The sequence below is a fragment of the Eublepharis macularius genome, chromosome 3 (assembly GCF_028583425.1).
Source record: "Eublepharis macularius isolate TG4126 chromosome 3, MPM_Emac_v1.0, whole genome shotgun sequence".
Classification (NCBI taxonomy): Eukaryota; Metazoa; Chordata; class Lepidosauria; order Squamata; family Eublepharidae; genus Eublepharis; species Eublepharis macularius.
Window position 1 is genome coordinate 42,883,218 of NC_072792.1, and position 10,226 is coordinate 42,893,443.

Here is a 10,226-nt window from a genome sequence, read left to right on the forward strand (position 1 = left end):
GTAATACACAATGAACTTAATACTTCATGAACTGAAGAGCAACAAAGTCCATAAATAGTCTCATACAAAGCAAGCCATGAAGAAATAACAACAGATCACCCAGTGGATGTCACCTACAGCTCCTCACTGAAACTATTCCAATGAATCATCAGTCACCCACAGTCCATCCTGGATAATTCTGCCTCATAGGCCTTGGGTGGTAGATCTTTCTTCGCTTTCAGTCAGACCCTTACCTGCAACAGCTTCTTACTAATGGCAACCTAATACAGACAAGCTCAGAGATCAGACATTGCAACAAACCTAGATGCCAGCTTTCCTACCCTATCCACATAGCCCCAGCAAGGGGCTTTCAAAGCAAATGAGGAGCAGAGGTGGTTTGCTATTGTCTTCCTCCGAACCACAATCCCAGTCTTCCTTAGCAGTCTCCCATCCAAGAACTAACCCTGCTTAGCTTCTGAGATTGGGCTCTACTATCCCATCCCACGATTCAGAATTCAATTTTAAGGATGACATTTCTCCCTCTATTTCTTGAATTTCCTGCTCTCTGGACCCTGCAGTCTGTATTTTACATACATACAAATGGTATAGTGTGGAACCCTTCCCTACATCCAAAGAAGTGGATTCTAGTTTGCGAAATCTTATGCTAGAATAAAATTCCAATCAAAAGTGCCTCTGGACTTCTGTTTATTTTCGGTTATGTTGCAATCTTGAGAAAAATGCACATATTTTTAAATCCTCTGCTGCACTGGGGAGACAGATTCTTCTGCCCATTCTCTCCCCAATCCTGTCATCTTCTCCCCTCCTCCGTCTGCTGTGTGGAGTATCTAGAATTCTGCTCACTACAGCAGACAGATGGCAGAACCAAGAAGGCAATAGTGGGAGAAGCCACGGCTGCCTCTGGGGATTTTAAAGTATACGAGCGTCTTATGAATTGCAACCTTGCAATCCTGTGCACTAGACATGAAAAATTGCTGACTTCTAAGTGTTAAAAGATATTTGCAAATTCACCCCAAATACCCTCCCTCAAAATAGTAACCAATCCCTCATTTCTACATGTGTTCCAGCTGGGAAAAGCTGCCCTATTTCATTACTGTTCTTGGATGCACAGTATTTAAAAAAAGATATGCTGACTATCTCAGAATAAACAGAAACTCCTTAATTCCACATTGAGTTAAGCAGATTATTTTCCCACACAATATCTGCTGTCGCAGGAGGAAAAATCGCTCTGTTTTTCTGTCTGTTCTGATTTTTATTTCAGTGTACTAAATCAGGCATGGCTTTTCTTTCTTTTTTTAACATCTGCTCTAGTATTTTTTTCCCCCATCTTCAAGTACGGCAAGCCATAAAGCTTTAGTCTAGATGCAACTGCCGTCAATCATTTAAGTAGTAAAGCAAAATGCACCTAATGCATCTTTCCCATTTGAAGCTGGAATTGTGTCTCTCTTGTCCGGGTTTAAATACTAATCAAGCATATTTCTAGATATCTTTTTACCAGATGCATTTTGGGACAGCTTGTACTGTTGGTCATCCATAGGAAATAGATTTGTACACTATAAAGGAAAGCAAGAAATGTTTTGCTTCAGGCAAGCTCTCAGCCCTTTGGGGAAATGTTGTAATTCCATCACAATTGTACTGGTATAACTTACATTTTAACATTAAACTGCCTCATAAAGTGGTAGAGATTAAATGTTTGTTCTTAATTGGAAAAGAGAGTAGCCCAAAGGTACAGAAGTGTGCCTACTTTTCCCTTCTAACAATCTAATTAATAACCACAGCAAACATTGAAAGAACAGATGAACAATATTGGCAGTTCAAAAATCACAAACTACCTTGTGTTAAAATAAATTGAGACCGAGCTCAGCCTTTCCTGGAAAAACGCATGGCTACCACCAAGCCACATGTTTTCTCTGTATCTCCCAGAAACTAATTCAAGTAATTGCATCATGGCTAGAGATGGGCATGATCTCCATTACGATAAAAAAAAAACCCATGATAATGGCAATCTCCCAATCGTGACCTGGTGGATCGTTGTCTTCCACTGCAAACGATCCAGCAGTCGGGAGGGGGCTGGACCGGGGCGATCGTGATAGGACTGGGAGGCTAGACATTCAGGTGCCAACAATCTATTCCCCTAGCAACGGAGGCAGGGGAATGCCTGAGCTCTGAAACTTGATAATATTTCCCCTAGCGAGGAAAAGTGAGTGAAAAGGTGGCTTCCTGAGAAAAATATAAGCAAAGTGATTGGGAGAGGAATGGGTTAAGAGAGAGAGAAAACTTTGAGTGTGGCTATCAGCACTCAAAGTTTTGCGCTTCATTCAGTGCGTTGAAAGAGTTAAGAAGAGATCTCTTCTCAGTGTTAACTCTTTCAAAAAACCCTTGCTTTGAGAGCAGCTATCAAGCTGTTTTGCGCTCCTCTCCTGACTGAGTTCATTCAGTGCATTGAAAGAGTTAACTGAAAAGAGATCTCTCTCTCCTCCTGGCTTCTCAGCCCAGTGCCTGCTTTTTGCAAGAAGTTGGTATGTGATTTGATGTTTCATTTGTGTTTTTCCTATTTAAAAAACCATAGGATCCGCGAGGATCCGTGTGGATCCTGGTTTTACTTTCTTCCTGTTTAAAAAATGCTTTTGGAAGACTGGCTGCTTGCTTTTAAAATCAAGTGGGATGGAGGATTCTATCCCTGCTTTTTTTAAAAAGCTGGCTGAAACTTGTTAACAGGGTCTCTCTCTCTCTCTCTCTCTCTCTCTCTCTCTCTCTCTCTCTCTCTCTCTCTCTCTCTGGAGAGGCAGGGACGGGTTAAAAACTTTCCCCCCCTCTGCTCTAAGTGTGTACGTGTGTGTGTGTGTGAGAAAACGTCCCCTCCCTGAGGGGAGGCAGCTTGTCGCTGGGTTAAAAACTTTCCCCGCCTCTGCTCTAAGAGAGTGTGTGTGTGTGTGTGTGTGAGAGAGAGAGAGAGAGAGAGAGAGAACGTCCCCTCCCTAAGGGGAGGTGGCTCGTCGCCGGGTTAAAAATTCCCCCCCCCCATCTGCTTTAAGTGTGTGTGGGGGGGGCACCCTTCCAATCCCAGATCCCAGATCGGAAACGGGACTTGATCGGAGTGAATCGGTGGTCTGGGGTCGTCACCAGAGCAGATCCGCGAACAGCTTGATTGGTTGTTGTTTTTTTATCGTGCCCATGTCTAATCATGGCATATCAATATGCTCAGTGCCTTCCTGCATACCTAGTCCCTGCATTTGGCAGCCAATGACATGATGCATGAGTAAGAAATGCTGACTATGATGGCATCACCCCGTGTATCTGCTTCAACTAAATACAAATGGCAGGTTCAGATAAGCAGTATGGATTGGTAGGAACCATATATATTTCTGGTAGTGCATAGCTTGGCCCACATAATTGGATTTGAGAACTGAGTAATTGAAACAGAAAGCCCCCAAACACATACCCTGTACTGGTCATGTTTAGAGATGCCATGAGATTCCCAAATAATGGCCTGCATCCTAGCACTCCACTCTGCTAGTTCACTTATTGAAGGGAAGCTGGAAAGAGAACTGGGAGAAAACTGCAACAACAAAGCCTCAATATCAGATGCCTCTTCTCAGTTGACGATTGTCAACTATATAGCTGACAAAAATGGTGCAGTTTCTGGAGGTACTAAGCAATGGAATGTCTCCCTGTTCCCCAACATCTCTGTAAATTTGAGGGTGGAGTATGGCGAGGATGAAGTTTGAAGAGAGGAGGGATCTACGTAGGGGTATACTTTCATAGTTGGGCTGTGCAGTTCGTTTTGGAATTTGGATTAAAATACTGAATTTTGGCAGATTCAGTAAAATCTGGGTATTCTGAATCAAAAACCAGGCATCCCAAATTTTTACTGAATTTTCAGAAAAAAAATCAGTGGAATTTGGCCATTATTTTCTATGGGAAAATCACTCTGGTGGTATCCGATGGGCTGGGGGAGTCATTTTCAACCAAACTTCACCAAATTTGCAGGGGACTTACTACTGAATATCCTCTAAAGACCCCTCCATATTTCAGGAAGATTGGACCCCAGGGGCCAATTCTATAGGCCCTTAAACAAAGTGCCCCCAGCTACCCAATTGTTTCCCATGGGAAAAAGTCAAAGGTGACTCCCATTGCAGAAACACACTGGATCAAGGTTGTCATGGCCAAAGTACACTCTCAAATGCAATCTGAGCTCATCCTAGAGAAAGCTCAACAGAATCAAACTGAAGCACAGGAATGAATCCCCCCCAGAACCAAAGTGAAGCAAGAGAACCAATGTCACATCAGAGAATCACAATCATTCCATCCAACCCAAACTGAAGCAAGCAACACTGTTGCAACTTAGCCCAACAAAACTAGTGTCACTTGGCTAAGCAGCCACACACTGGTTTCAGCCAGTGGGGAAACACCATAGAACCAAACCAAGCAGTACCCAGTCACAAGCATGAGACATTTCGTTGCTTCAGTTTACTTCTGTTGGATATCATAATTCCATCGTACATACAATCACATTGAGGTTGTTTTTTTCAGTACACATAAACACATTGTGCCAATAACCTGAAAACTGTGACAAACTGTACGCGATCCAATTCTGGAATACATTATAATTTCTTTTTTCTGATAAACCAGAAAGAATAGAAAGAACTTGTGAAACAATAAAGAGATAGGAGGACAGGGGAAAATATCTGCTTTCCCCTAGACCACATGCATCACTGCCTGCCCTGGAGAAGCAGATAAAAACACACAAAGGGGAAGGATGATAAGATTGAGCTGGTTTGTTTGGTTTGGATCCATCATGTTAGATAAATGAGTTATTGGAAATTGAAAGGTTATTGTGAACTTAATGATGTAGGAACTCTGTGTGTGTGTGTGTGTGTACAGATTTCACATTGAAAATCCACTTTCTCTATTTGTATCAAATACCATGGACAAAGGACTCCACTTCTTAAGACTTATTAACGTAAGCCTTTCTTTTAGAATTTTTTAATCTGACATATTTATCTAAACACTTTTCATAAACAAACCTGTGCCAAGTTTTGAAACAGCTTCTCTTATGAATTCCTAGGGTTGCCATCTCCACCTGGGGAAATTCCTGGAGATTCAGGTCAGTGCCTGGGCAGAAAAGAGCTTGGGGAGGAGAGGTGCTCAGCTGGGATGTGAGGCCATAAAGCCCACCGACCAAATCAACCATTTTCTCCAAGGGAAAGGATCTCTGTAGCCTTGATATCATTTGTAATTCTGGGAGAGCTCCAGGCCCCAACTGGAGGTTGGCAAACCTATGACCTGCCACATTATCTAAGCCAACCATTTTTTGCAGTTCACAGCAATTTCTCTTTTGTATCTGATGGCCATTGTTAGAGGAACACATCTTCTGTGTTAAAATGAGAGGGGGAAAAGAGAGTGTCATAGTTTCTTCTTGACAGAATAGCAATTTTCTCCTGAAATAATCAATAGAGACCTGTAATGTTCCATACTATAATTGTTTTGGTGGCTTTTTCCTCTCTGACCAGTAGGCGCATGAATCTTGCTGAACAGTCAACAAAGTCATGATTGAGGGCACGGCACACCTAAGCCTGACACTTGGTGTAGAATTCTCAAAGTCTTTCTGTTGGATGGTCAAGCTAGAGAAACGGTGATCAATAAAAGGCAGTGCCACCAACTCCACTTTGGTTTGATTTTATTAGCCTGAATAATTTTCACTGATTTGCAGGGTCTTATCTGTTTCTAATTAAAAATATTTATGTCCATCTTTGGGGTCAATAAAAGCTTTCACGATTGTTAATAAAGATAACACAATGACAATACAACTCAAATGCAATATACAACAACCTAAATGCTGCAGCAGAGCTTGAAAGAGGTAGCAAGCACTCCTAGACATAGGAGCAGGAGATTAGGTCCGAAATCACAGCAAGTACCTGATAGCAGAAGCAATACTGCTGGTACTTCCTGGGCTGGCAGTGCCATTGGGTGATGGTGATGATGGCAATGGATGGCAAAGCCAAGCTTGCTTGGCTGCTTAGCTCCATTTTCTCCTAACCAGAAATAGACCTCCAGATCACCAGCCCACAGGGAAATTTTTCATACTGGCTGCTTCCACGTCCTTTTTTTGGGGGGGGGGGATTTCTCTGTCCTGAAGCCAAGTCTTCCTGATCTGCTTCTGGAACTCACCTTCCACATGCATCATCCTTATACGTATTTTGTGTTTGTTCATAGTAGGAAAAAAGGGGGACCAAAAATATAAAATGCACTTCTTTTCCATGCTACATCACAAATGATGTAAGTGCATTCCTGCCCAAAATTTCCGTTTTTTAAGCACATGCGTGATTGTGCTATACCGTTGTTGTTTATTTCATCTTCTGGAATGATCCGCCAAAGGAAATGCTGTAATTGGCCACCACTGTTCACACCTAAATTGTTTTAATTTCATTGGAACATGTTTTTTGGTGACCTTTTTCAAAATTGGATATATAGCACATTTGAGCGGCAGGCCTTTTGTCTGTGGTGTTTTTTAGCCAAGGACTTTGCCACGATCATGGCACCACAGGCAGCTGTACTGCTGATGATGGCACAGTTGGTTGTTATTGCTTTTCAGCACTCCCTGGAACTCTGGATGAGGAATCTAAGACACATTATAAGGAGAAAGAGGGCTCTTATGGAGACCAGACATAGTTTCAGAATGATATTCCTCGACAATGATTCTGTATCCAGCAGTTCATTATGTACCAGATTTCAAACGTGATGGAAAGCCTTGGCAATGGAAATGGAAAATGTACTGCGGTTCTATTGGGTTTATCCCCGAAGTTGTGACTGGTGGGAGAGATTCGTCCTACAGATCTGGGATGACCAAAGGTGGTTAATGAACTTCCACATGACAAGGACAATCTTCATGGAGATTGTGAATGTTCTTTGCCCAAGATTACGGCATCAGGCCACCTGTATGAGAACCCCTATATCTGTTGAAGAAAGTGTTGCTGCCACTATCTGGTATCTACAATAAAGAAGCCGCCCCAAGCAATAAGCTTTGCCAAAAGTGGATACCCACAACTCAGGGGAAATACTAGAAAAGACTTTATTAAATAAATACTGAATAAATATTTATAAATAGAGTGTAAAGTGCATAGTGTCTAGGGGCTATCGTATATAATAAATACAGTCTTGTCTAATAAATACAGTCACTACATTCCAGAAATTATCCACATATAACAATAAATATCGTTAGGCAAAATTAGTGTCCATATACAAAATTATCTAATACAAGATTAGAGCGATGGCCTAAAAGTCCATAAAAGTCAAAAAGACATGAATCCAGCCACACTTCTTAGAGTAATGCTCTCACATACTTACCTGTTGAATTTACATGTATCTTCCGGGAGCATCTCTTCTCCGTGCACCTAGAGCAGAACAGAGAAAAACATTACAATGTTTTAAAGAAATTGGTGCCCTGTCTCACCTTGGTGAACCCTTGTAGGAGAAGGTGATTCGTTTTCTTTTTCTGATGTCACATCCTTTGCCATGCCCACTCCTGAGATGTTTCCTGAAATTGGAACAAATGGAGATTCCCCACCCACCAACGTCACACATTATTTGGATGTACAGTAGACATTTGTTACATAAAAGGGCTCACAGACCACTATAGCCTGGGTGATTCTCACAGAAGTCATACTAATGGCTGCAAACCTTTTTATCTCAGAACACCATGGTCTCATGACACCATTTTCAACCATCAGTAGACCCCTTTGTTGATATTTGATGGTCTTCTTGATCCACCTGTGGAGGAACAGAACCCTCACACAAACAGCATGTACACATTAGCATGAAGCCCACTTGATGAAATTGAAAAACACACACACCCTTTTCTTAACAACCATTCTGTCTGTATACTTGTGCCGACCTGCTTCCTCAAGAACATCAATGGTTGTTTCATTGGAGTTGGCATCATCCTCCCCAATTCTCCCCTCACACTATATTCCCAACATACCTCAATGTTGACAGACACATGAAAATAGAGTGAAACAGGTGCAGTCATGTGCAGTCATGTTTAATACAGCCATTTCAACCATAGGTAGCATGTGGTTATCTAAATAGATAAGTACTCACCTGTGGTTCTAGAAATGGAAGAACTAATGTGTGCCAAGTCTATAGTGACCAGATCATGAGAAAACAGTTCTTCCGGTCCCTCTTGTAGCACTAATGAGTTGACCCATGGCACAGGCAATATCTCCATATTGAGGCTTTTAGACAGTCTTTTGGGTTTCACGCTGGCATCTCCACCAAGAATGCTGTTGAGTTCTTTGTAGCAGGGGTAGGTGTGTGGCGCATTACCACATCTGGCATTGTACACCACTACGTGCTTATATTCCAGTCCCATAGACTTTGTTTTTGTTCTGCATTCTAATGCTGACTGTCTGTGTCTATGAGCAGCCATCTGTTCTGTGATCTTTTAAAAGCAATCTATGTTTCTGTGCAATGAACACAAAGACTTCTGTACTTTCTCCTCTCCCCATAAAGCTAGGAGATCAATAACCTCTTTTTCCCTCCGTGAAACACCTCTAACCCCTGCTCCCCTCCATTTCTCCATCACTATTCTGACACACACTAGAAGGGCCGTCCATCATCCAAAACTGAAGCTATTTTTGGAGAAAGGCAACCGAGTGTATTATCAATGTTAGGAATAGGCAAAAGATTAGCTGTTAAAACCATAGTCTGGCTTTTCAAGCCTTCACCTTGAATATGATCTGCGAATGTGGGTGATTGATAAATGTGCAAAGAGTGGCACTATTCCATTTTTTAATTAAAATCTTTATTCACTTTCCCGTTGATTGCTGTTCTAGACTGCTATTCCAAATGCTGTGTGATACAAGGCTGTGAAACACAGATCTATGATTTCCTGTATAGGAGAATATCGTAATAGCACAATGCCCGTAATTTTTTTAAGGGAGAAACTGATGAGTGCGCATACAAGCAAGATGTATGCATGATGTTTAGAGGAGGGGTAATGGTGAGAGAAGGGACTGGAAATTTGTGGGAGGGCTCTTAGAAAGCACAAAAAATCCTCCACATGGATTGATATGTTAGGATAATTGTGTGGAAAACCTGTATCAAAAATAAACATGGACCAAAACCAGGGTCACAAAAAATGCTTAAAACCCATGATCATCATGACCCAGTCATGCATGGGAAACGATGATGTGTATAATGAGTAAGATAACCCGCCAGAGTTCCACCGGCAGGCTGTCCCATTAAGGACGTGTGGAAGCAGCCTATGTTTGAGGATGTTTCTACACACCAGAAACGGAGCTGGATTAATCTCTCAACTAAACGTTCACAAAGAGGAGTCTAGGGATTGACAATAGAATAGCCTTAGAGAGGGGCAAAAAAACAAAGTTTAACACGATAATATGACTATTTGGAGATTAGAAACCTTTTAACCAATATCAAAGGATACTGTGTGTTGAGGCCCAGGTGCACAATTGTCTAAGAATAGCAAAAATGTCCAACATCTCAGAAAAGAAGATATAGTTCAGAGACGGGATGTATTGGTAGAGGGTCAAAAATTATTCCTAGGTGTAAGATACTTTTAAAAAAAATATATCTAAAACTTTTGCATCTCTGTCCTTTCCCTCCTGGGAGATGTGCAAGCTGGTAAATTTATTTTTGAAAAGTCTCTGTGGAGTGTCCTTATTCTATATTTCATTATTTGCATGGCAGATGATGCCACTCTTCCACCATGCAAAGGCTCCTACTGGCCCATTAAAAGTCTGAACGGAGCTTACAAATTTACACTGAGCACCTTGTTGACTTTATTGCAGTACTGAAGGGACAGGTGTAAAAAGTAATTGGACTAATGTATGCCATCCACAGTAAGAAACCAAAGGATTTTCTATCCGTGGTGTTCATTCATGACAGCCATGCAGCCTAATTTTCTGCGATCTGACTTTCTGGTATTGATTTTTACAGAGGTTATTTTAAAGCCTTCCAATCTTGGAAGTTGAAAGATGTATCAAAGGCATCACAACTCAAAAGTTTCAATTTGCATATGTGTTGGCAAGAGTGAAAAATTTTCTAGTGATCAATAAAACTATTTTTATTACTATTCATAGACTAAAAATGCCAATCCTTGACTAAGTCATATGTAGAAGAATGGACTGTTGGCTTGAAGGTGACCTGAGATTAAGAACAGTCTTTAATATTCTTACTCTGTATGCAGTTGAAAAATGGAACTATTG